This window comes from Engystomops pustulosus, chromosome 7, assembly GCF_040894005.1.
Source record: "Engystomops pustulosus chromosome 7, aEngPut4.maternal, whole genome shotgun sequence".
NCBI lineage: Eukaryota > Metazoa > Chordata > Amphibia > Anura > Leptodactylidae > Engystomops > Engystomops pustulosus.
The window spans coordinates 141,007,350-141,030,805 of NC_092417.1; the positions used below are offsets into that span (position 1 = coordinate 141,007,350).

General features: G+C 46.3%; 18 non-coding genes across 18 annotated transcripts; 16 read left to right on the top strand and 2 right to left on the bottom strand.

Moving 5' to 3' along the window:
* Positions 1-172: 172 nt before the first annotated feature.
* On the bottom strand, positions 173-254 carry TRNAS-GCU (transfer RNA serine (anticodon GCU)). The gene has a single exon. It is a non-coding gene; the product is annotated as a tRNA-Ser (tRNA).
* Positions 255-938: 684 nt separating this feature from the next.
* On the top strand, positions 939-1,012 carry TRNAT-AGU (transfer RNA threonine (anticodon AGU)). Its single transcript has one exon. It is a non-coding gene; the product is annotated as a tRNA-Thr (tRNA).
* Positions 1,013-1,405: 393 nt separating this feature from the next.
* TRNAS-GCU (transfer RNA serine (anticodon GCU)) lies at positions 1,406-1,487 on the bottom strand. The gene has a single exon. It is a non-coding gene; the product is annotated as a tRNA-Ser (tRNA).
* A 684-nt stretch (positions 1,488-2,171) lies between these two features.
* On the top strand, positions 2,172-2,245 carry TRNAT-AGU (transfer RNA threonine (anticodon AGU)). Its single transcript has one exon. It is a non-coding gene; the product is annotated as a tRNA-Thr (tRNA).
* Positions 2,246-3,404: 1,159 nt separating this feature from the next.
* On the top strand, positions 3,405-3,478 carry TRNAT-AGU (transfer RNA threonine (anticodon AGU)). The gene has a single exon. It is a non-coding gene; the product is annotated as a tRNA-Thr (tRNA).
* A 1,159-nt stretch (positions 3,479-4,637) lies between these two features.
* On the top strand, positions 4,638-4,711 carry TRNAT-AGU (transfer RNA threonine (anticodon AGU)). Its single transcript has one exon. It is a non-coding gene; the product is annotated as a tRNA-Thr (tRNA).
* Positions 4,712-7,102: 2,391 nt separating this feature from the next.
* On the top strand, positions 7,103-7,176 carry TRNAT-AGU (transfer RNA threonine (anticodon AGU)). The gene has a single exon. It is a non-coding gene; the product is annotated as a tRNA-Thr (tRNA).
* Positions 7,177-9,568: 2,392 nt separating this feature from the next.
* On the top strand, positions 9,569-9,642 carry TRNAT-AGU (transfer RNA threonine (anticodon AGU)). Its single transcript has one exon. It is a non-coding gene; the product is annotated as a tRNA-Thr (tRNA).
* Positions 9,643-10,801: 1,159 nt separating this feature from the next.
* On the top strand, positions 10,802-10,875 carry TRNAT-AGU (transfer RNA threonine (anticodon AGU)). Its single transcript has one exon. It is a non-coding gene; the product is annotated as a tRNA-Thr (tRNA).
* Positions 10,876-12,034: 1,159 nt separating this feature from the next.
* TRNAT-AGU (transfer RNA threonine (anticodon AGU)) lies at positions 12,035-12,108 on the top strand. Its single transcript has one exon. It is a non-coding gene; the product is annotated as a tRNA-Thr (tRNA).
* A 1,159-nt stretch (positions 12,109-13,267) lies between these two features.
* On the top strand, positions 13,268-13,341 carry TRNAT-AGU (transfer RNA threonine (anticodon AGU)). The gene has a single exon. It is a non-coding gene; the product is annotated as a tRNA-Thr (tRNA).
* A 2,390-nt stretch (positions 13,342-15,731) lies between these two features.
* On the top strand, positions 15,732-15,805 carry TRNAT-AGU (transfer RNA threonine (anticodon AGU)). Its single transcript has one exon. It is a non-coding gene; the product is annotated as a tRNA-Thr (tRNA).
* A 1,159-nt stretch (positions 15,806-16,964) lies between these two features.
* TRNAT-AGU (transfer RNA threonine (anticodon AGU)) lies at positions 16,965-17,038 on the top strand. The gene has a single exon. It is a non-coding gene; the product is annotated as a tRNA-Thr (tRNA).
* Positions 17,039-18,197: 1,159 nt separating this feature from the next.
* On the top strand, positions 18,198-18,271 carry TRNAT-AGU (transfer RNA threonine (anticodon AGU)). The gene has a single exon. It is a non-coding gene; the product is annotated as a tRNA-Thr (tRNA).
* A 1,159-nt stretch (positions 18,272-19,430) lies between these two features.
* Positions 19,431-19,504, top strand: TRNAT-AGU (transfer RNA threonine (anticodon AGU)). The gene has a single exon. It is a non-coding gene; the product is annotated as a tRNA-Thr (tRNA).
* A 1,159-nt stretch (positions 19,505-20,663) lies between these two features.
* TRNAT-AGU (transfer RNA threonine (anticodon AGU)) lies at positions 20,664-20,737 on the top strand. Its single transcript has one exon. It is a non-coding gene; the product is annotated as a tRNA-Thr (tRNA).
* Positions 20,738-21,896: 1,159 nt separating this feature from the next.
* TRNAT-AGU (transfer RNA threonine (anticodon AGU)) lies at positions 21,897-21,970 on the top strand. The gene has a single exon. It is a non-coding gene; the product is annotated as a tRNA-Thr (tRNA).
* Positions 21,971-23,129: 1,159 nt separating this feature from the next.
* TRNAT-AGU (transfer RNA threonine (anticodon AGU)) lies at positions 23,130-23,203 on the top strand. The gene has a single exon. It is a non-coding gene; the product is annotated as a tRNA-Thr (tRNA).
* The last annotated feature ends 253 nt before the right edge of the window (positions 23,204-23,456 follow it).

Consider the following 23,456-nt stretch of genomic DNA (forward strand, 5'->3'; position numbering starts at 1 on the left):
ATATGCCACGTAACTTGTATGCCACACAACAAATATGCGTCTTTCCTAGCATTAAAAAGAGCCGTCTTGAGAGGTCACAGTTAAAGTCCACCATGGAGGGGACAATCACTGCTTGTCCAGTAAAAAGAGGATTAGCAAACAAAGATTTCAGCTTGGACAAAGGAGAAGAAATCGACGAGGATGGGATTCGAACCCATGCATGCAGAGCACAATGGATTAGCAGTCCATCGCCTTAACCACTCGGCCACCTCGTCCTGGTGGGCGCCGTGGTTCCCTTTGACAAACTCCCAAACAAAGTGTGCCTAGTCGGTGCCTGCAGAGTTTTGCTGATCGGTCATGGGCTGAGTGGGTCATACCTCGCCTCCTACAGTAAGTAATGCCTCAAGAAGATGCATGGAAAACCCTTGAAAGGTGGACCTATGCTAAGGGATGCCAAACCATTTCCAGACATCCCTGGCATGTCTTCCATCCATCTATTCTGCCTTATGCATTGAAAGCAGAGCAGGTAACAATTCTTGCTCTGCTAAGAAGCGGCTCAATCACCTATGGAACCGCAAACCTCTAGCTCTCCACGAAGTTCCAGCTGCTATTGTCGTCTGCAAATTTGTCGGTGTGGATGCCTTTTTCAAAAAGTTTTTGCTTTTCTAATTGTCATGACTGAAAGCTTCATCCTTTTACAAGTTGCTGCCAAGTATGGAACAGAACTCCAGTACCGTGTGGGCCCTTAAAGAAAGCAGTGGAAAACGACTGCGGATAAAGGGACACACCTCAGTTGTCTACCTAGTATCTGCTCACCTTCCTTTTTCCAGCCCTGAAAAGAAAAACCATGAAGGTTTGAGCCACCCCATCAGGTCATGAAAGGTTGCAGGAATTGGAAACATCCAATAGCAGTGGCGTTTTTTTTAAGCTGCACAGCTGTGCCAGCTTTGCCATCACAAGGCGCTGTGGCTTAGTTGGTTAAAGCGCCTGTCTAGTAAACAGGAGATCCTGAGTTCGAATCTCAGCAGTGCCTTTCTTTCTTCTCTTTTGAGCTTCTGAAGCAAACCAAAAAAAAGTTATTCGCTCACGTCTGACATCTTACTTGTCTTTCACACAGTCCAAAGGTAGACCAGTCAGGGGATCTAGAATCAGTACCAGCTAAAGGCTGCAAAGGACAAAGAGGCCTTCATCTTCATGAGAAGGCCGAGGATGCCATCAAGCATGAAAAATAAAAAGAGTGGACTTAACCCGTTGATATGCCACGTAACTTGTATGCCACACAACAAATATGCGTCTTTCCTAGCTTTAATAAGAGCCGTCTTGAGAGGTCACAGTTAAAGTCCACCATGGAGGGGACAATCACTGCTTGTCCAGTAAAAAGAGGATTAGCAAACAAAGATTTCAGCTTGGACGAAGCAGAAGAAATCGACGAGGATGGGATTCGAACCCATGCATGCAGAGCACAATGGATTAGCAGTCCATCGCCTTAACCACTCGGCCACCTCGTCCTGGTGAGCGCCGTGGTTCCCTTTGACAAACTCCCAAACAAAGTGTGCCTAGTCGGTGCCTGCAGAGTTTTGCTGATCGGTCATGGGCTGAGTGGGTCATACCTCGCCTCCTACAGTAAGTAATGCCTCAAGAAGATGCATGGAAAACCCTTGAAAGGTGGACCTATGCTAAGGGATGCCAAACCATTTCCAGACATCCCTGGCATGTCTTCCATCCATCTATTCTGCCTTATGCATGGAAAGCAGAGCAGGTAACAATTCTTGCTCTGCTAAGAAGCGGCTCAATCACCTATGGAACCGCAAACCTCTAGCTCTCCACGAAGTTCCAGCTGCTATTGTCGTCTGCAAATTTGTCGGTGTGGATGCCTTTTTCAAAAAGTTTTTGCTTTTCTAATTGTCATGACTGAAAGCTTCATCCTTTTACAAGTTGCTGCCAAGTATGGAACAGAACTCCAGTACCATGTGGGCCCTTAAAGAAAGCAGTGGAAAACGACTGCGGATAAAGGGACACACCTCAGTTGTCTACCTAGTATCTGCTCACCTTCCTTTTTCCAGCCCTGAAAAGAAAAACCATGAATGTTTGAGCCACCCCATCAGGTCATGAAAGGTTGCAGGAATTGGAAACATCCAATAGCAGTGGCGTTTTTTTTAAGGTGCACAGCTGTGCCAGCTTTGCCATCACAAGGCGCTGTGGCTTAGTTGGTTAAAGCGCCTGTCTAGTAAACAGGAGATCCTGAGTTCGAATCTCAGCAGTGCCTTTCTTTCTTCTCTTTTGAGCTTCTGAAGCAAACCAAAAAAAAGTTATTCGCTCACGTCTGACATCTTACTTGTCTTTCACACAGTCCTAAGGTAGACCAGTCAGGGGATCTAGAATCAGTACCAGCTAAAGGCTGCAAAGGACAAAGAGGCCTTCATCTTCATGAGAAGGCCGAGGATGCCATCAAGCATGAAAAATAAAAAGAGTGGACTTAACCCGTTGATATGCCACGTAACTTGTATGCCACACAACAAATATGCGTCTTACCTAGCTTTACTAAGAGCCGTCTTGAGAGGTCACAGTTAAAGTCCACCATGGAGGGGACAATCACTGCTTGTCCAGTAAAAAGAGGATTAGCAAACAAAGATTTCAGCTTGGACGAAGCAGAAGAAATCGACAAGGATGGGATTCGAACCCATGCATGCAGAGCACAATGGATTAGCAGTCCATCGCCTTAACCACTCGGCCACCTCGTCCTGGTGAGCGAAGTGGTTCCCTTTGACAAACTTCCAAACAAAGTGTGCCTAGTCGGTGCCTGCAGAGTTTTGCTGATCGGTCATGGGCTGAGTGGGTCATACCTCGCCTCCTACAGTAAGTAATGCCTCAAGAAGATGCATGGAAAACCCTTGAAAGGTGAACCTATGCTAAGGGATGCCAAACCATTTCCAGACATCCCTGGCATGTCTTCCATCCATCTATTCTGCCTTATGCATGGAAAGCAGAGCAGGTAACAATTCTTGCTCTGCTAAGAAGCGGCTCAATCACCTATGGAACCGCAAACCTCTAGCTCTCCACGAAGTTCCAGCTGCTATTGTCGTCTGCAAATTTGTCGGTGTGGATGCCTTTTTCAAAAAGTTTTTGCTTTTCTAATTGTCATGACTGAAAGCTTCATCCTTTTACAAGTTGCTGCCAAGTATGGAACAGAACTCCAGTACCGTGTGGGCCCTTAAAGAAAGCAGTGGAAAACGACTGCGGATAAAGGGACACACCTCAGTTGTCTACCTAGTATCTGCTCACCTTCCTTTTTCCAGCCCTGAAAAGAAAAACCAGGAAGGTTTGAGCCACCCCATCAGGTCATGAAAGGTTGCAGGAATTGAAAACATCCGATAGCAGTGGCGTTTTTTTTAAGCTGCACAGCTGTGCCAGCTTTGCCATCACAAGGCGCTGTGGCTTAGTTGGTTAAAGCGCCTGTCTAGTAAACAGGAGATCCTGAGTTCGAATCTCAGCAGTGCCTTTCTTTCTTCTCTTTTGAGCTTCTGAAGCAAACCAAAAAAAAGTTATTCGCTCACGTCTGACATCTTACTTGTCTTTCACACAGTCCTAAGGTAGACCAGTCAGGGGATCTAGAATCAGTACCAGCTAAAGGCTGCAAAGGACAAAGAGGCCTTCATCTTCATGAGAAGGCCGAGGATGCCATCAAGCATGAAAAATAAAAAGAGTGGACTTAACCCGTTGATATGCCACGTAACTTGTATGCCACACAACAAATATGCGTCTTTCCTAGCTTTAATAAGAGCCGTCTTGAGAGGTCACAGTTAAAGTCCACCATGGAGGGGACAATCACTGCTTGTCCAGTAAAAAGAGGATTAGCAAACAAAGATTTCAGCTTGGCTGAAGCAGAAGAAATCGACGAGGATGGGATTCGAACCCATGCATGCAGAGCACAATGGATTAGCAGTCCATCGCCTTAACCACTCGGCCACCTCGTCCTGGTGAGCGCCGTGGTTCCCTTTGACAAACTCCCAAACAAAGTGTGCCTAGTCGGTGCCTGCAGAGTTTTGCTGATCGGTCATGGGCTGAGTGGGTCATACCTCGCCTCCTACAGTAAGTAATGCCTCAAGAAGATGCATGGAAAACCCTTGAAAGGTGGACCTATGCTAAGGGATGCCAAACCATTTCCAGACATCCCTGGCATGTCTTCCATCCATCTATTCTGCCTTATGCATGGAAAGCAGAGCAGGTAACAATTCTTGCTCTGCTAAGAAGCGGCTCAATCACCTATGGAACCGCAAACCTCTAGCTCTCCACGAAGTTCCAGCTGCTATTGTCGTCTGCAAATTTGTCGGTGTGGATGCCTTTTTCAAAAAGCTTTTGCTTTTCTAATTGTCATGACTGAAAGCTTCATCCTTTTACAAGTTGCTGCCAAGTATGGAACAGAACTCCAGTACCGTGTGGGCCCTTAAAGAAAGCAGTGGAAAACGACTGCGGATAAAGGGACACACCTCAGTTGTCTACCTAGTATCTGCTCACCTTCCTTTTTCCAGCCCTGAAAAGAAAAACCATGAAGGTTTGAGCCACCCCATCAGGTCATGAAAGGTTGCAGGAATTGGAAACATCCGATAGCAGTGGCGTTTTTTTTAAGCTGCACAGCTGTGCCAGCTTTGCCATCACAAGGCGCTGTGGCTTAGTTGGTTAAAGTGCCTGTCTAGTAAACAGGAGATCCTGAGTTCGAATCTCAGCAGTGCCTTTCTTTCTTCTCTTTTGAGCTTCTGAAGCAAACCAAAAAAAAGTTATTCGCTCACGTCTGACATCTTACTTGTCTTTCACACAGTCCAAAGGTAGACCAGTCAGGGGATCTAGAATCAGTACCAGCTAAAGGCTGCAAAGGACAAAGAGGCCTTCATCTTCATGAGAAGGCCGAGGATGCCATCAAGCATGAAAAATAAAAAGAGTGGACTTAACCCGTTGATATGCCACGTAACTTGTATGCCACACAGCAAATATGCGTCTTTCCTAGCTTTAATAAGAGCCGTCTTGAGAGGTCACAGTTAAAGTCCACCATGGAGGGGACAATCACTGCTTGTCCAGTAAAAAGAGGATTAGCAAACAAAGATTTCAGCTTGGACGAAGCAGAAGAAATCGACGAGGATGGGATTCGAACCCATGCATGCAGAGCACAATGGATTAGCAGTCCATCGCCTTAACCACTCGGCCACCTCGTCCTGGTGAGCGCCGTGGTTCCCTTTGACAAACTCCCAAACAAAGTGTGCCTAGTCGGTGCCTGCAGAGTTTTGCTGATCGGTCATGGGCTGAGTGGGTCATACCTCGCCTCCTACAGTAAGTAATGCCTCAAGAAGATGCATGGAAAACCCTTGAAAGGTGGACCTATGCTAAGGGATGCCAAACCATTTCCAGACATCCCTGGCATGTCTTCCATCCATCTATTCTGCCTTATGCATGGAAAGCAGAGCAGGTAACAATTCTTGCTCTGCTAAGAAGCGGCTCAATCACCTATGGAACCGCAAACCTCTAGCTCTCCACGAAGTTCCAGCTGCTATTGTCGTCTGCAAATTTGTCGGTGTGGATGCCTTTTTCAAAAAGTTTTTGCTTTTCTAATTGTCATGACTGAAAGCTTCATCCTTTTACAAGTTGCTGCCAAGTATGGAACAGAACTCCAGTACCGTGTGGGCCCTTAAAGAAAGCAGTGGAAAACGACTGCGGATAAAGGGACACACCTCAGTTGTCTACCTAGTATCTGCTCACCTTCCTTTTTCCAGCCCTGAAAAGAAAAACCATGAAGGTTTGAGCCACCCCATCAGGTCATGAAAGGTTGCAGGAATTGAAAACATCGATAGCAGTGGCGTTTTTTTTAAGCTGCACAGCTGTGCCAGCTTTGCCATCACAAGGCCCTGTGGCTTAGTTGGTTAAAGCGCCTGTCTAGTAAACAGGAGATCCTGAGTTCGAATCTCAGCAGTGCCTTTCTTTCTTCTCTTTTGAGCTTCTGAAGCAAACCAAAAAAAAGTTATTCGCTCACGTCTGACATCTTACTTGTCTTTCACACAGTCCAAAGGTAGACCAGTCAGGGGATCTAGAATCAGTACCAGCTAAAGGCTGCAAAGGACAAAGAGGCCTTCATCTTCATGAGAAGGCCGAGGATGCCATCAAGCATGAAAAATAAAAAGAGTGGACTTAACCCGTTGATATGCCACGTAACTTGTATGCCACACAACAAATATGCGTCTTTCCTAGCTTTAATAAGAGCCGTCTTGAGAGGTCACAGTTAAAGTCTACCATGGAGGGGACAATCACTGCTTGTCCAGTAAAAAGAGGATTAGCAAACAAAGATTTCAGCTTGGACGAAGGAGAAGAAATCAACGAGGATGGGATTCGAACCCATGCATGCAGAGCACAATGGATTAGCAGTCCATCGCCTTAACCACTCGGCCACCTCGTCCTGGTGAGCGCCGTGGTTCCCTTTGACAAACTCCCAAACAAAGTGTGCCTAGTCGGTGCCTGCAGAGTTTTGCTGATCGGTCATGGGCTGAGTGGGTCATACCTCGCCTCCTACAGTAAGTAATGCCTCAAGAAGATGCATGGAAAACCCTTGAAAGGTGGACCTATGCTAAGGGATGCCAAACCATTTCCAGACATCCCTGGCATGTCTTCCATCCATCTATTCTGCCTTATGCATGGAAAGCAGAGCAGGCAACAATTCTTGCTCTGCTAAGAAGCGGCTCAATCACCTATGGAACCGCAAACCTCTAGCTCTCCACGAAGTTCCAGCTGCTATTGTCGTCTGCAAATTTGTCGGTGTGGATGCCTTTTTCAAAAAGTTTTTGCTTTTCTAATTGTCATGACTGAAAGCTTCATCCTTTTACAAGTTGCTGCCAAGTATGGAACAGAACTCCAGTACCGTGTGGGCCCTTAAAGAAAGCAGTGGAAAACGACTGCGGATAAAGGGACACACCTCAGTTGTCTACCTAGTATCTGCTCACCTTCCTTTTTCCAGCCCTGAAAAGAAAAACCATGAAGGTTTGAGCCACCCCATCAGGTCATGAAAGGTTGCAGGAATTGGAAACATCCGATAGCAGTGGCGTTTTTTTTAAGCTGCACAGCTGTGCCAGCTTTGCCATCACAAGGCGCTGTGGCTTAGTTGGTTAAAGCGCCTGTCTAGTAAACAGGAGATCCTGAGTTCGAATCTCAGCAGTGCCTTTCTTTCTTCTCTTTTGAGCTTCTGAAGCAAACCAAAAAAAAGTTATTCGCTCACGTCTGACATCTTACTTGTCTTTCACACAGTCCTAAGGTAGACCAGTCAGGGGGTCTAGAATCAGTACCAGCTAAAGGCTGCAAAGGACAAAGAGGCCTTCATCTTCATGAGAAGGCCGAGGATGCCATCAAGCATGAAAAATAAAAAGAGTGGACTTAACCCGTTGATATGCCACGTAACTTGTATGCCACACAACAAATATGCGTCTTTCCTAGCATTAATAAGAGCCGTCTTGAGAGGTCACAGTTAAAGTCCACCATGGAGGGGACAATCACTGCTTGTCCAGTAAAAAGAGGATTAGCAAACAAAGATTTCAGCTTGGACAAAGCAGAAGAAATCGACGAGGATGGGATTCGAACCCATGCATGCAGAGCACAATGGATTAGCAGTCCATCGCCTTAACCACTCGGCCACCTCGTCCTGGTGAGCGCCGTGGTTCCCTTTGACAAACTCCCAAACAAAGTGTGCCTAGTCGGTGCCTGCAGAGTTTTGCTGATCGGTCATGGGCTGAGTGGGTCATACCTCGCCTCCTACAGTAAGTAATGCCTCAAGAAGATGCATGGAAAACCCTTGAAAGGTGGACCTATGCTAAGGGATGCCAAACCATTTCCAGACATCCCTGGCATGTCTTCCATCCATCTATTCTGCCTTATGCATGGAAAGCAGAGCAGGTAACAATTCTTGCTCTGCTAAGAAGCGGCTCAATCACCTATGGAACCGCAAACCTCTAGCTCTCCACGAAGTTCCAGCTGCTATTGTCGTCTGCAAATTTGTCGGTGTGGATGCCTTTTTCAAAAAGTTTTTGCTTTTCTAATTGTCATGACTGAAAGCTTCATCCTTTTACAAGTTGCTGCCAAGTATGGAACAGAACTCCAGTACCGTGTGGGCCCTTAAAGAAAGCAGTGGAAAACGACTGCGGATAAAGGGACACACCTCAGTTGTCTACCTAGTATCTGCTCACCTTCCTTTTTCCAGCCCTGAAAAGAAAAACCATGAAGGTTTGAGCCACCCCATCAGGTCATGAAAGGTTGCAGGAATTGGAAACATCCGATAGCAGTGGCGTTTTTTTTAAGCTGCACAGCTGTGCCAGCTTTGCCATCACAATGCGCTGTGGCTTAGTTGGTTAAAGCGCCTGTCTAGTAAACAGGAGATCCTGTGTTCGAATCTCAGCAGTGCCTTTCTTTCTTCTCTTTTGAGCTTCTGAAGCAAACCAAAAAAAAGTTATTCGCTCACGTCTGACATCTTACTTGTCTTTCACACAGTCCAAAGGTAGACCAGTCAGGGGGTCTATAATCAGTACCAGCTAAAGGCTGCAAAGGACAAAGAGGCCTTCATCTTCATGAGAAGGCCGAGGATGCCATCAAGCATGAAAAATAAAAATAGTGGACTTAACCCGTTGATATGCCACGTAACTTGTATGCCACACAACAAATATGCGTCTTTCCTAGCATTAAAAAGAGCCGTCTTGAGAGGTCACAGTTAAAGTCCACCATGGAGGGGACAATCACTGCTTGTCCAGTAAAAAGAGGATTAGCAAACAAAGATTTCAGCTTGGACAAAGGAGAAGATATCGACGAGGATGGGATTCGAACCCATGCATGCAGAGCACAATGGATTAGCAGTCCATCGCCTTAACCACTCGGCCACCTCGTCCTGGTGGGCGCCGTGGTTCCCTTTGACAAACTCCCAAACAAAGTGTGCCTAGTCGGTGCCTGCAGAGTTTTGCTGATCGGTCATGGGCTGAGTGGGTCATACCTCGCCTCCTACAGTAAGTAATGCCTCAAGAAGATGCATGGAAAACCCTTGAAAGGTGGACCTATGCTAAGGGATGCCAAACCATTTCCAGACATCCCTGGCATGTCTTCCATCCATCTATTCTGCCTTATGCATTGAAAGCAGAGCAGGTAACAATTCTTGCTCTGCTAAGAAGCGGCTCAATCACCTATGGAACCGCAAACCTCTAGCTCTCCACGAAGTTCCAGCTGCTATTGTCGTCTGCAAATTTGTCGGTGTGGATGCCTTTTTCAAAAAGTTTTTGCTTTTCTAATTGTCATGACTGAAAGCTTCATCCTTTTACAAGTTGCTGCCAAGTATGGAACAGAACTCCAGTACCGTGTGGGCCCTTAAAGAAAGCAGTGGAAAACGACTGCGGATAAAGGGACACACCTCAGTTGTCTACCTAGTATCTGCTCACCTTCCTTTTTCCAGCCCTGAAAAGAAAAACCATGAAGGTTTGAGCCACCCCATCAGGTCATGAAAGGTTGCAGGAATTGGAAACATCCAATAGCAGTGGCGTTTTTTTTAAGCTGCACAGCTGTGCCAGCTTTGCCATCACAAGGCGCTGTGGCTTAGTTGGTTAAAGCGCCTGTCTAGTAAACAGGAGATCCTGAGTTCGAATCTCAGCAGTGCCTTTCTTTCTTCTCTTTTGAGCTTCTGAAGCAAACCAAAAAAAAGTTATTCGCTCACGTCTGACATCTTACTTGTCTTTCACACAGTCCAAAGGTAGACCAGTCAGGGGATCTAGAATCAGTACCAGCTAAAGGCTGCAAAGGACAAAGAGGCCTTCATCTTCATGAGAAGGCCGAGGATGCCATCAAGCATGAAAAATAAAAAGAGTGGACTTAACCCGTTGATATGCCACGTAACTTGTATGCCACACAACAAATATGCGTCTTTCCTAGCTTTAATAAGAGCCGTCTTGAGAGGTCACAGTTAAAGTCCACCATGGAGGGGACAATCACTGCTTGTCCAGTAAAAAGAGGATTAGCAAACAAAGATTTCAGCTTGGACGAAGCAGAAGAAATCGACGAGGATGGGATTCGAACCCATGCATGCAGAGCACAATGGATTAGCAGTCCATCGCCTTAACCACTCGGCCACCTCGTCCTGGTGAGCGCCGTGGTTCCCTTTGACAAACTCCCAAACAAAGTGTGCCTAGTCGGTGCCTGCAGAGTTTTGCTGATCGGTCATGGGCTGAGTGGGTCATACCTCGCCTCCTACAGTAAGTAATGCCTCAAGAAGATGCATGGAAAACCCTTGAAAGGTGGACCTATGCTAAGGGATGCCAAACCATTTCCAGACATCCCTGGCATGTCTTCCATCCATCTATTCTGCCTTATGCATGGAAAGCAGAGCAGGTAACAATTCTTGCTCTGCTAAGAAGCGGCTCAATCACCTATGGAACCGCAAACCTCTAGCTCTCCACGAAGTTCCAGCTGCTATTGTCGTCTGCAAATTTGTCGGTGTGGATGCCTTTTTCAAAAAGTTTTTGCTTTTCTAATTGTCATGACTGAAAGCTTCATCCTTTTACAAGTTGCTGCCAAGTATGGAACAGAACTCCAGTACCATGTGGGCCCTTAAAGAAAGCAGTGGAAAACGACTGCGGATAAAGGGACACACCTCAGTTGTCTACCTAGTATCTGCTCACCTTCCTTTTTCCAGCCCTGAAAAGAAAAACCATGAATGTTTGAGCCACCCCATCAGGTCATGAAAGGTTGCAGGAATTGGAAACATCCAATAGCAGTGGCGTTTTTTTTAAGGTGCACAGCTGTGCCAGCTTTGCCATCACAAGGCGCTGTGGCTTAGTTGGTTAAAGCGCCTGTCTAGTAAACAGGAGATCCTGAGTTCGAATCTCAGCAGTGCCTTTCTTTCTTCTCTTTTGAGCTTCTGAAGCAAACCAAAAAAAAGTTATTCGCTCACGTCTGACATCTTACTTGTCTTTCACACAGTCCTAAGGTAGACCAGTCAGGGGATCTAGAATCAGTACCAGCTAAAGGCTGCAAAGGACAAAGAGGCCTTCATCTTCATGAGAAGGCCGAGGATGCCATCAAGCATGAAAAATAAAAAGAGTGGACTTAACCCGTTGATATGCCACGTAACTTGTATGCCACACAACAAATATGCGTCTTACCTAGCTTTACTAAGAGCCGTCTTGAGAGGTCACAGTTAAAGTCCACCATGGAGGGGACAATCACTGCTTGTCCAGTAAAAAGAGGATTAGCAAACAAAGATTTCAGCTTGGACGAAGCAGAAGAAATCGACAAGGATGGGATTCGAACCCATGCATGCAGAGCACAATGGATTAGCAGTCCATCGCCTTAACCACTCGGCCACCTCGTCCTGGTGAGCGAAGTGGTTCCCTTTGACAAACTTCCAAACAAAGTGTGCCTAGTCGGTGCCTGCAGAGTTTTGCTGATCGGTCATGGGCTGAGTGGGTCATACCTCGCCTCCTACAGTAAGTAATGCCTCAAGAAGATGCATGGAAAACCCTTGAAAGGTGAACCTATGCTAAGGGATGCCAAACCATTTCCAGACATCCCTGGCATGTCTTCCATCCATCTATTCTGCCTTATGCATGGAAAGCAGAGCAGGTAACAATTCTTGCTCTGCTAAGAAGCGGCTCAATCACCTATGGAACCGCAAACCTCTAGCTCTCCACGAAGTTCCAGCTGCTATTGTCGTCTGCAAATTTGTCGGTGTGGATGCCTTTTTCAAAAAGTTTTTGCTTTTCTAATTGTCATGACTGAAAGCTTCATCCTTTTACAAGTTGCTGCCAAGTATGGAACAGAACTCCAGTACCGTGTGGGCCCTTAAAGAAAGCAGTGGAAAACGACTGCGGATAAAGGGACACACCTCAGTTGTCTACCTAGTATCTGCTCACCTTCCTTTTTCCAGCCCTGAAAAGAAAAACCAGGAAGGTTTGAGCCACCCCATCAGGTCATGAAAGGTTGCAGGAATTGAAAACATCCGATAGCAGTGGCGTTTTTTTTAAGCTGCACAGCTGTGCCAGCTTTGCCATCACAAGGCGCTGTGGCTTAGTTGGTTAAAGCGCCTGTCTAGTAAACAGGAGATCCTGAGTTCGAATCTCAGCAGTGCCTTTCTTTCTTCTCTTTTGAGCTTCTGAAGCAAACCAAAAAAAAGTTATTCGCTCACGTCTGACATCTTACTTGTCTTTCACACAGTCCTAAGGTAGACCAGTCAGGGGATCTAGAATCAGTACCAGCTAAAGGCTGCAAAGGACAAAGAGGCCTTCATCTTCATGAGAAGGCCGAGGATGCCATCAAGCATGAAAAATAAAAAGAGTGGACTTAACCCGTTGATATGCCACGTAACTTGTATGCCACACAACAAATATGCGTCTTTCCTAGCTTTAATAAGAGCCGTCTTGAGAGGTCACAGTTAAAGTCCACCATGGAGGGGACAATCACTGCTTGTCCAGTAAAAAGAGGATTAGCAAACAAAGATTTCAGCTTGGCTGAAGCAGAAGAAATCGACGAGGATGGGATTCGAACCCATGCATGCAGAGCACAATGGATTAGCAGTCCATCGCCTTAACCACTCGGCCACCTCGTCCTGGTGAGCGCCGTGGTTCCCTTTGACAAACTCCCAAACAAAGTGTGCCTAGTCGGTGCCTGCAGAGTTTTGCTGATCGGTCATGGGCTGAGTGGGTCATACCTCGCCTCCTACAGTAAGTAATGCCTCAAGAAGATGCATGGAAAACCCTTGAAAGGTGGACCTATGCTAAGGGATGCCAAACCATTTCCAGACATCCCTGGCATGTCTTCCATCCATCTATTCTGCCTTATGCATGGAAAGCAGAGCAGGTAACAATTCTTGCTCTGCTAAGAAGCGGCTCAATCACCTATGGAACCGCAAACCTCTAGCTCTCCACGAAGTTCCAGCTGCTATTGTCGTCTGCAAATTTGTCGGTGTGGATGCCTTTTTCAAAAAGCTTTTGCTTTTCTAATTGTCATGACTGAAAGCTTCATCCTTTTACAAGTTGCTGCCAAGTATGGAACAGAACTCCAGTACCGTGTGGGCCCTTAAAGAAAGCAGTGGAAAACGACTGCGGATAAAGGGACACACCTCAGTTGTCTACCTAGTATCTGCTCACCTTCCTTTTTCCAGCCCTGAAAAGAAAAACCATGAAGGTTTGAGCCACCCCATCAGGTCATGAAAGGTTGCAGGAATTGGAAACATCCGATAGCAGTGGCGTTTTTTTTAAGCTGCACAGCTGTGCCAGCTTTGCCATCACAAGGCGCTGTGGCTTAGTTGGTTAAAGTGCCTGTCTAGTAAACAGGAGATCCTGAGTTCGAATCTCAGCAGTGCCTTTCTTTCTTCTCTTTTGAGCTTCTGAAGCAAACCAAAAAAAAGTTATTCGCTCACGTCTGACATCTTACTTGTCTTTCACACAGTCCAAAGGTAGACCAGTCAGGGGATCTAGAATCAGTACCAGCTAAAGGCTGCAAAGGACAAAGAGGCCTTCATCTTCATGAGAAGGCCGAGGATGCCATCAAGCATGAAAAATAAAAAGAGTGGACTTAACCCGTTGATATGCCACGTAACTTGTATGCCACACAGCAAATATGCGTCTTTCCTAGCTTTAATAAGAGCCGTCTTGAGAGGTCACAGTTAAAGTCCACCATGGAGGGGACAATCACTGCTTGTCCAGTAAAAGAGGATTAGCAAACAAAGATTTCAGCTTGGACGAAGCAGAAGAAATCGACGAGGATGGGATTCGAACCCATGCATGCAGAGCACAATGGATTAGCAGTCCATCGCCTTAACCACTCGGCCACCTCGTCCTGGTGAGCGCCGTGGTTCCCTTTGACAAACTCCCAAACAAAGTGTGCCTAGTCGGTGCCTGCAGAGTTTTGCTGATCGGTCATGGGCTGAGTGGGTCATACCTCGCCTCCTACAGTAAGTAATGCCTCAAGAAGATGCATGGAAAACCCTTGAAAGGTGGACCTATGCTAAGGGATGCCAAACCATTTCCAGACATCCCTGGCATGTCTTCCATCCATCTATTCTGCCTTATGCATGGAAAGCAGAGCAGGTAACAATTCTTGCTCTGCTAAGAAGCGGCTCAATCACCTATGGAACCGCAAACCTCTAGCTCTCCACGAAGTTCCAGCTGCTATTGTCGTCTGCAAATTTGTCGGTGTGGATGCCTTTTTCAAAAAGTTTTTGCTTTTCTAATTGTCATGACTGAAAGCTTCATCCTTTTACAAGTTGCTGCCAAGTATGGAACAGAACTCCAGTACCGTGTGGGCCCTTAAAGAAAGCAGTGGAAAACGACTGCGGATAAAGGGACACACCTCAGTTGTCTACCTAGTATCTGCTCACCTTCCTTTTTCCAGCCCTGAAAAGAAAAACCATGAAGGTTTGAGCCACCCCATCAGGTCATGAAAGGTTGCAGGAATTGAAAACATCGATAGCAGTGGCGTTTTTTTTAAGCTGCACAGCTGTGCCAGCTTTGCCATCACAAGGCCCTGTGGCTTAGTTGGTTAAAGCGCCTGTCTAATAAACAGGAGATCCTGAGTTCGAATCTCAGCAGTGCCTTTCTTTCTTCTCTTTTGAGCTTCTGAAGCAAACCAAAAAAAAGTTATTCGCTCACGTCTGACATCTTACTTGTCTTTCACACAGTCCAAAGGTAGACCAGTCAGGGGATCTAGAATCAGTACCAGCTAAAGGCTGCAAAGGACAAAGAGGCCTTCATCTTCATGAGAAGGCCGAGGATGCCATCAAGCATGAAAAATAAAAAGAGTGGACTTAACCCGTTGATATGCCACGTAACTTGTATGCCACACAACAAATATGCGTCTTTCCTAGCTTTAATAAGAGCCGTCTTGAGAGGTCACAGTTAAAGTCTACCATGGAGGGGACAATCACTGCTTGTCCAGTAAAAAGAGGATTAGCAAACAAAGATTTCAGCTTGGACGAAGGAGAAGAAATCAACGAGGATGGGATTCGAACCCATGCATGCAGAGCACAATGGATTAGCAGTCCATCGCCTTAACCACTCGGCCACCTCGTCCTGGTGAGCGCCGTGGTTCCCTTTGACAAACTCCCAAACAAAGTGTGCCTAGTCGGTGCCTGCAGAGTTTTGCTGATCGGTCATGGGCTGAGTGGGTCATACCTCGCCTCCTACAGTAAGTAATGCCTCAAGAAGATGCATGGAAAACCCTTGAAAGGTGGACCTATGCTAAGGGATGCCAAACCATTTCCAGACATCCCTGGCATGTCTTCCATCCATCTATTCTGCCTTATGCATGGAAAGCAGAGCAGGCAACAATTCTTGCTCTGCTAAGAAGCGGCTCAATCACCTATGGAACCGCAAACCTCTAGCTCTCCACGAAGTTCCAGCTGCTATTGTCGTCTGCAAATTTGTCGGTGTGGATGCCTTTTTCAAAAAGTTTTTGCTTTTCTAATTGTCATGACTGAAAGCTTCATCCTTTTACAAGTTGCTGCCAAGTATGGAACAGAACTCCAGTACCGTGTGGGCCCTTAAAGAAAGCAGTGGAAAACGACTGCGGATAAAGGGACACACCTCAGTTGTCTACCTAGTATCTGCTCACCTTCCTTTTTCCAGCCCTGAAAAGAAAAACCATGAAGGTTTGAGCCACCCCATCAGGTCATGAAAGGTTGCAGGAATTGGAAACATCCGATAGCAGTGGCGTTTTTTTTAAGCTGCACAGCTGTTCCAGCTTTGCCATCACAAGGCGCTGTGGCTTAGTTGGTTAAAGCGCCTGTCTAGTAAACAGGAGATCCTGAGTTCGAATCTCAGCAGTGCCTTTCTTTCTTCTCTTTTGAGCTTCTGAAGCAAACCAAAAAAAAGTTATTCGCTCACGTCTGACATCTTACTTGTCTTTCACACAGTCCTAAGGTAGACCAGTCAGGGGGTCTAGAATCAGTACCAGCTAAAGGCTGCAAAGGACAAAGAGGCCTTCATCTTCATGAGAAGGCCGAGGATGCCATCAAGCATGAAAAATAAAAAGAGTGGACTTAACCCGTTGATATGCCACGTAACTTGTATGCCACACAACAAATATGCGTCTTTCCTAGCTTTAATAAGAGCCGTCTTGAGAGGTCACAGTTAAAGTCCACCATGGAGGGGACAATCACTGCTTGTCCAGTAAAAAGAGGATTAGCAAACAAAGATTTCAGCTTGGACGAAGCAGAAGAAATCGACGATGATGGGATTCGAACCCATGCATGCAGAGCACAATGGATTAGCAGTCCATCGCCTTAACCACTCGGCCACCTCGTCATGGTGAGCGCCGTGGTTCCCTTTGACAAACTCCCAAACAAAGTGTGCCTAGTCGGTGCCTGCAGAGTTTTGCTGATCGGTCATGGGCTGAGTGGGTCATACCTCGCCTCCTACAGTAAGTAATGCCTCAAGAAGATGCATGGAAAACCCTTGAAAGGTGGACCTATGCTAAGGGATACCAAACCATTTCCAGACATCCCTGGCATGTCTTCCATCCATCTATTCTGCCTTATGCATGGAAAGCAGAGCAGGTAACAATTCTTGCTCTGCTAAGAAGCGGCTCAATCACCTATGGAACCGCAAACCTCTAGCTCTCCACGAAGTTCCAGCTGCTATTGTCGTCTGCAAATTTGTCGGTGTGGATGCCTTTTTCAAAAAGTTTTTGCTTTTCTAATTGTCATGACTGAAAGCTTCATCCTTTTACAAGTTGCTGCCAAGTATGGAACAGAACTCCAGTACCGTGTGGGCCCTTAAAGAAAGCAGTGGAAAACGACTGCGGATAAAGGGACACACCTCAGTTGTCTACCTAGTATCTGCTCACCTTCCTTTTTCCAGCCCTGAAAAGAAAAACCATGAAGGTTTGAGCCACCCCATCAGGTCATGAAAGGTTGCAGGAATTGGAAACATCCGATAGCAGTGGCGTTTTTTTTAAGCTGCACAGCTGTGCCAGCTTTGCCATCACAAGGCGCTGTGGCTTAGTTGGTTAAAGCGCCTGTCTAGTAAACAGGAGATCCTGAGTTCGAATCTCAGCAGTGCCTTTCTTTCTTCTCTTTTGAGCTTCTGAAGCAAACCAAAAAAAAGTTATTCGCTCACTTCTGACATCTTACTTGTCTTTCACACAGTCCTAAGGTAGACCAGTCAGGGGGTCTAGAATCAGTACCAGCTAAAGGCTGCAAAGGACAAAGAGGCCTTCATCTTCATGAGAAGGCCGAGGATGCCATCAAGCATGAAAAATAAAAAGAGTGGACTTAACCCGTTGATATGCCACGTAACTTGTATGCCACACAACAAATATGCGTCTTTCCTAGCTTTAATAAGAGCCGTCTTGAGAGGTCACAGTTAAAGTCCACCATGGAGGGGACAATCACTGCTTGTCCAGTAAAAAGAGGATTAGCAAACAAAGATTTCAGCTTGGACGAAGCAGAAGAAATCGACGAGGATGGGATTCGAACCCATGCATGCAGAGCACAATGGATTAGCAGTCCATCGCCTTAACCACTCGGCCACCTCGTCCTGGTGAGCGCCGTGGTTCCCTTTGACAAACTCCCAAACAAAGTGTGCCTAGTCGGTGCCTGCAGAGTTTTGCTGATCGGTCATGGGCTGAGTGGGTCATACCTCGCCTCCTACAGTAAGTAATGCCTCAAGAAGATGCATGGAAAACCCTTGAAAGGTGGACCTATGCTAAGGGATGCCAAACCATTTCCAGACATCCCTGGCATGTCTTCCATCCATCTATTCTGCCTTATGCATGGAAAGCAGAGCAGGTAACAATTCTTGCTCTGCTAAGAAGCGGCTCAATCACCTATGGAACCGCAAACCTCTAGCTCTCCACGAAGTTCCAGCTGCTATTGTCGTCTGCAAATTTGTCGGTGTGGATGCCTTTTTCAAAAAGTTTTTGCTTTTCTAATTGTCATGACTGAAAGCTTCATCCTTTTACAAGTTGCTGCCAAGTATGGAACAGAACTCCAGTACCGTGTGGGCCCTTAAAGAAAGCAGTGGAAAACGACTGCGGATAAAGGGACACACCTCAGTTGTCTACCTAGTATCTGCTCACCTTCCTTTTTCCAGCCCTGAAAAGAAAAACCATGAAGGTTTGAGCCACCCCATCAGGTCATGAAAGGTTGCAGGAATTGGAAACATCCGATAGCAGTGGCGTTTTTTTTAAGCTGCACAGCTGTGCCAGCTTTGCCATCACAAGGCGCTGTGGCTTAGTTGGTTAAAGCGCCTGTCTAGTAAACAGGAGATCCTGAGTTCGAATCTCAGCAGTGCCTTTCTTTCTTCTCTTTTGAGCTTCTGAAGCAAACCAAAAAAAAGTTATTCGCTCACGTCTGACATCTTACTTGTCTTTCACACAGTCCAAAGATAGACCAGTCAGAGGGTCTAGAATCAGTACCAGCTAAAGGCTGCAAAGGACAAAGAGGCCTTCATCTTCATGAGAAGGCCGAGGATGCCATCAAGCATGAAAAATAAAAAGAGTGGACTTAACCCGTTGATATGCCACGTAACTTGTATGCCACACAACGAATATGCGTCTTTCCTAGCTTTAATAAGAGCCGTCTTGAGAGGTCACAGTTAAAGTCCACCATGGAGGGGACAATCACTGCTTGTCCAGTAAAAAGAGGATTAGCAAACAAAGATTTCAGCTTGGACGAAGGAGAAGAAATCAACGAGGATGGGATTCGAACCCATGCATGCAGAGCACAATGGATTAGCAGTCCATCGCCTTAACCACTCGGCCACCTCGTCCTGGTGAGCGCCGTGGTTCCCTTTGACAAACTCCCAAACAAAGTGTGCCTAGTCGGTGCCTGCAGAGTTTTGCTGATCGGTCATGGGCTGAGTGGGTCATACCTCGCCTCCTACAGTAAGTAATGCCTCAAGAAGATGCATGGAAAACCCTTGAAAGGTGGACCTATGCTAAGGGATGCCAAACCATTTCCAGACATCCCTGGCATGTCTTCCATCCATCTATTCTGCCTTATGCATGGAAAGCAGAGCAGGCAACAATTCTTGCTCTGCTAAGAAGCGGCTCAATCACCTATGGAACCGCAAACCTCTAGCTCTCCACGAAGTTCCAGCTGCTATTGTCGTCTGCAAATTTGTCGGTGTGGATGCCTTTTTCAAAAAGTTTTTGCTTTTCTAATTGTCATGACTGAAAGCTTCATCCTTTTACAAGTTGCTGCCAAGTATGGAACAGAACTCCAGTACCGTGTGGGCCCTTAAAGAAAGCAGTGGAAAACGACTGCGGATAAAGGGACACACCTCAGTTGTCTACCTAGTATCTGCTCACCTTCCTTTTTCCAGCCCTGAAAAGAAAAACCATGAAGGTTTGAGCCACCCCATCAGGTCATGAAAGGTTGCAGGAATTGGAAACATCCGATAGCAGTGGCGTTTTTTTTAAGCTGCACAGCTGTGCCAGCTTTGCCATCACAAGGCGCTGTGGCTTAGTTGGTTAAAGCGCCTGTCTAGTAAACAGGAGATCCTGAGTTCGAATCTCAGCAGTGCCTTTCTTTCTTCTCTTTTGAGCTTCTGAAGCAAACCAAAAAAAAGTTATTCGCTCACGTCTGACATCTTACTTGTCTTTCACACAGTCCTAAGGTAGACCAGTCAGGGGGTCTAGAATCAGTACCAGCTAAAGGCTGCAAAGGACAAAGAGGCCTTCATCTTCATGAGAAGGCCGAGGATGCCATCAAGCATGAAAAATAAAAAGAGTGGACTTAACCCGTTGATATGCCACGTAACTTGTATGCCACACAACAAATATGCGTCTTTCCTAGCTTTAATAAGAGCCGTCTTGAGAGGTCACAGTTAAAGTCCACCATGGAGGGGACAATCACTGCTTGTCCAGTAAAAAGAGGATTAGCAAACAAAGATTTCAGCTTGGACGAAGCAGAAGAAATCGACGAGGATGGGATTCGAACCCATGCATGCAGAGCACAATGGATTAGCAGTCCATCGCCTTAACCACTCGGCCACCTCGTCATGGTGAGCGCCGTGGTTCCCTTTGACAAACTCCCAAACAAAGTGTGCCTAGTCGGTGCCTGCAGAGTTTTGCTGATCGGTCATGGGCTGAGTGGGTCATACCTCGCCTCCTACAGTAAGTAATGCCTCAAGAAGATGCATGGAAAACCCTTGAAAGGTGGACCTATGCTAAGGGATACCAAACCATTTCCAGACATCCCTGGCATGTCTTCCATCCATCTATTCTGCCTTATGCATGGAAAGCAGAGCAGGTAACAATTCTTGCTCTGCTAAGAAGCGGCTCAATCACCTATGGAACCGCAAACCTCTAGCTCTCCACGAAGTTCCAGCTGCTATTGTCGTCTGCAAATTTGTCGGTGTGGATGCCTTTTTCAAAAAGTTTTTGCTTTTCTAATTGTCATGACTGAAAGCTTCATCCTTTTACAAGTTGCTGCCAAGTATGGAACAGAACTCCAGTACCGTGTGGGCCCTTAAAGAAAGCAGTGGAAAACGACTGCGGATAAAGGGACACACCTCAGTTGTCTACCTAGTATCTGCTCACCTTCCTTTTTCCAGCCCTGAAAAGAAAAACCATGAAGGTTTGAGCCACCCCATCAGGTCATGAAAGGTTGCAGGAATTGGAAACATCCGATAGCAGTGGCGTTTTTTTTAAGCTGCACAGCTGTGCCAGCTTTGCCATCACAAGGCGCTGTGGCTTAGTTGGTTAAAGCGCCTGTCTAGTAAACAGGAGATCCTGAGTTCGAATCTCAGCAGTGCCTTTCTTTCTTCTCTTTTGAGCTTCTGAAGCAAACCAAAAATAAGTTATTCGCTCACTTCTGACATCTTACTTGTCTTTCACACAGTCCTAAGGTAGACCAGTCAGGGGGTCTAGAATCAGTACCAGCTAAAGGCTGCAAAGGACAAAGAGGCCTTCATCTTCATGAGAAGGCCGAGGATGCCATCAAGCATGAAAAATAAAAAGAGTGGACTTAACCCGTTGATATGCCACGTAACTTGTATGCCACACAACAAATATGCGTCTTTCCTAGCTTTAATAAGAGCCGTCTTGAGAGGTCACAGTTAAAGTCCACCATGGAGGGGACAATCACTGCTTGTCCAGTAAAAAGAGGATTAGCAAACAAAGATTTCAGCTTGGACGAAGCAGAAGAAATCGACGAGGATGGGATTCGAACCCATGCATGCAGAGCACAATGGATTAGCAGTCCATCGCCTTAACCACTCGGCCACCTCGTCCTGGTGAGCGCCGTGGTTCCCTTTGACAAACTCCCAAACAAAGTGTGCCTAGTCGGTGCCTGCAGAGTTTTGCTGATCGGTCATGGGCTGAGTGGGTCATACCTCGCCTCCTACAGTAAGTAATGCCTCAAGAAGATGCATGGAAAACCCTTGAAAGGTGGACCTATGCTAAGGGATGCCAAACCATTTCCAGACATCCCTGGCATGTCTTCCATCCATCTATTCTGCCTTATGCATGGAAAGCAGAGCAGGTAACAATTCTTGCTCTGCTAAGAAGCGGCTCAATCACCTATGGAACCGCAAACCTCTAGCTCTCCACGAAGTTCCAGCTGCTATTGTCGTCTGCAAATTTGTCGGTGTGGATGCCTTTTTCAAAAAGTTTTTGCTTTTCTAATTGTCATGACTGAAAGCTTCATCCTTTTACAAGTTGCTGCCAAGTATGGAACAGAACTCCAGTACCGTGTGGGCCCTTAAAGAAAGCAGTGGAAAACGACTGCGGATAAAGGGACACACCTCAGTTGTCTACCTAGTATCTGCTCACCTTCCTTTTTCCAGCCCTGAAAAGAAAAACCATGAAGGTTTGAGCCACCCCATCAGGTCATGAAAGGTTGCAGGAATTGGAAACATCCGATAGCAGTGGCGTTTTTTTTAAGCTGCACAGCTGTGCCAGCTTTGCCATCACGAGGCGCTGTGGCTTAGTTGGTTAAAGCGCCTGTCTAGTAAACAGGAGATCCTGAGTTCGAATCTCAGCAGTGCCTTTCTTTCTTCTCTTTTGAGCTTCTGAAGCAAACCAAAAAAAAGTTATTCGCTCACGTCTGACATCTTACTTGTCTTTCACACAGTCCTAAGGTAGACCAGTCAGGGGATCTAGAATCAGTACCAGCTAAAGGCTGCAAAGGACAAAGAGGCCTTCATCTTCATGAGAAGGCCGAGGATGCCATCAAGCATGAAAAATAAAAAGAGTGGACTTAACCCGTTGATATGCCACGTAACTTGTATGCCACACAACAAATATGCGTCTTTCCTAGCTTTAATAAGAGCCGTCTTGAGAGGTCACAGTTAAAGTCCACCATGGAGGGGACAATCACTGCTTGTCCAGTAAAAAGAGGATTAGCAAACAAAGATTTCAGCTTGGACGAAGCAGAAGAAATCGACGAGGATGGGATTCGAACCCATGCATGCAGAGCACAATGGATTAGCAGTCCATCGCCTTAACCACTCGGCCACCTCGTCCTGGTGAGCGCCGTGGTTCCCTTTGACAAACTCCCAAACAAAGTGTGCCTAGTCGGTGCCTGCAGAGTTTTGCTGATTGGTCATGGGCTGAGTGGGTCATACCTCGCCTCCTACAGTAAGTAATGCCTCAAGAAGATGCATGGAAAACCCTTGAAAGGTGGACCTATGCTAAGGGATGCCAAACCATTTCCAGACATCCCTGGCATGTCTTCCATCCATCTATTCTGCCTTATGCATGGAAAGCAGAGCAGGTAACAATTCTTGCTCTGCTAAGAAGCGGCTCAATCACCTATGGAACCGCAAACCTCTAGCTCTCCACGAAGTTCCAGCTGCTATTGTCGTCTGCAAATTTGTCGGTGTGGATGCCTTTTTCAAAAAGTTTTTGCTTTTCTAATTGTCATGACTGAAAGCTTCATCCTTTTACAAGTTGCTGCCAAGTATGGAACAGAACTCCAGTACCGTGTGGGCCCTTAAAGAAAGCAGTGGAAAACGACTGCGGATAAAGGGACACACCTCAGTTGTCTACCTAGTATCTGCTCACCTTCCTTTTTCCTGCCCTGAAAAGAAAAACCATGAAGGTTTGAGCCACCCCATCAGGTCATGAAAGGTTGCAGGAATTGGAAACATCCGATAGCAGTGGCGTTTTTTTTAAGCTGCACAGCTGTGCCAGCTTTGCCATCACAAGGCGCTGTGGCTTAGTTGGTTAAAGCGCCTGTCTAGTAAACAGGAGATCCTGAGTTCGAATCTCAGCAGTGCCTTTCTTTCTTCTCTTTTGAGCTTCTGAAGCAAACCAAAAAAAAGTTATTCGCTCACGTCTGACATCTTACTTGTCTTTCACACAGTCCAAAGGTAGACCAGTCAGGGGATCTAGAATCAGTACCAGCTAAAGGCTGCAAAGGACAAAGAGGCCTTCATCTTCATGAGAAGGCCGAGGATGCCATCAAGCATGAAAAATAAAAAGAGTGGACTTAACCCGTTGATATGCCACGTAACTTGTATGCCACACAACAA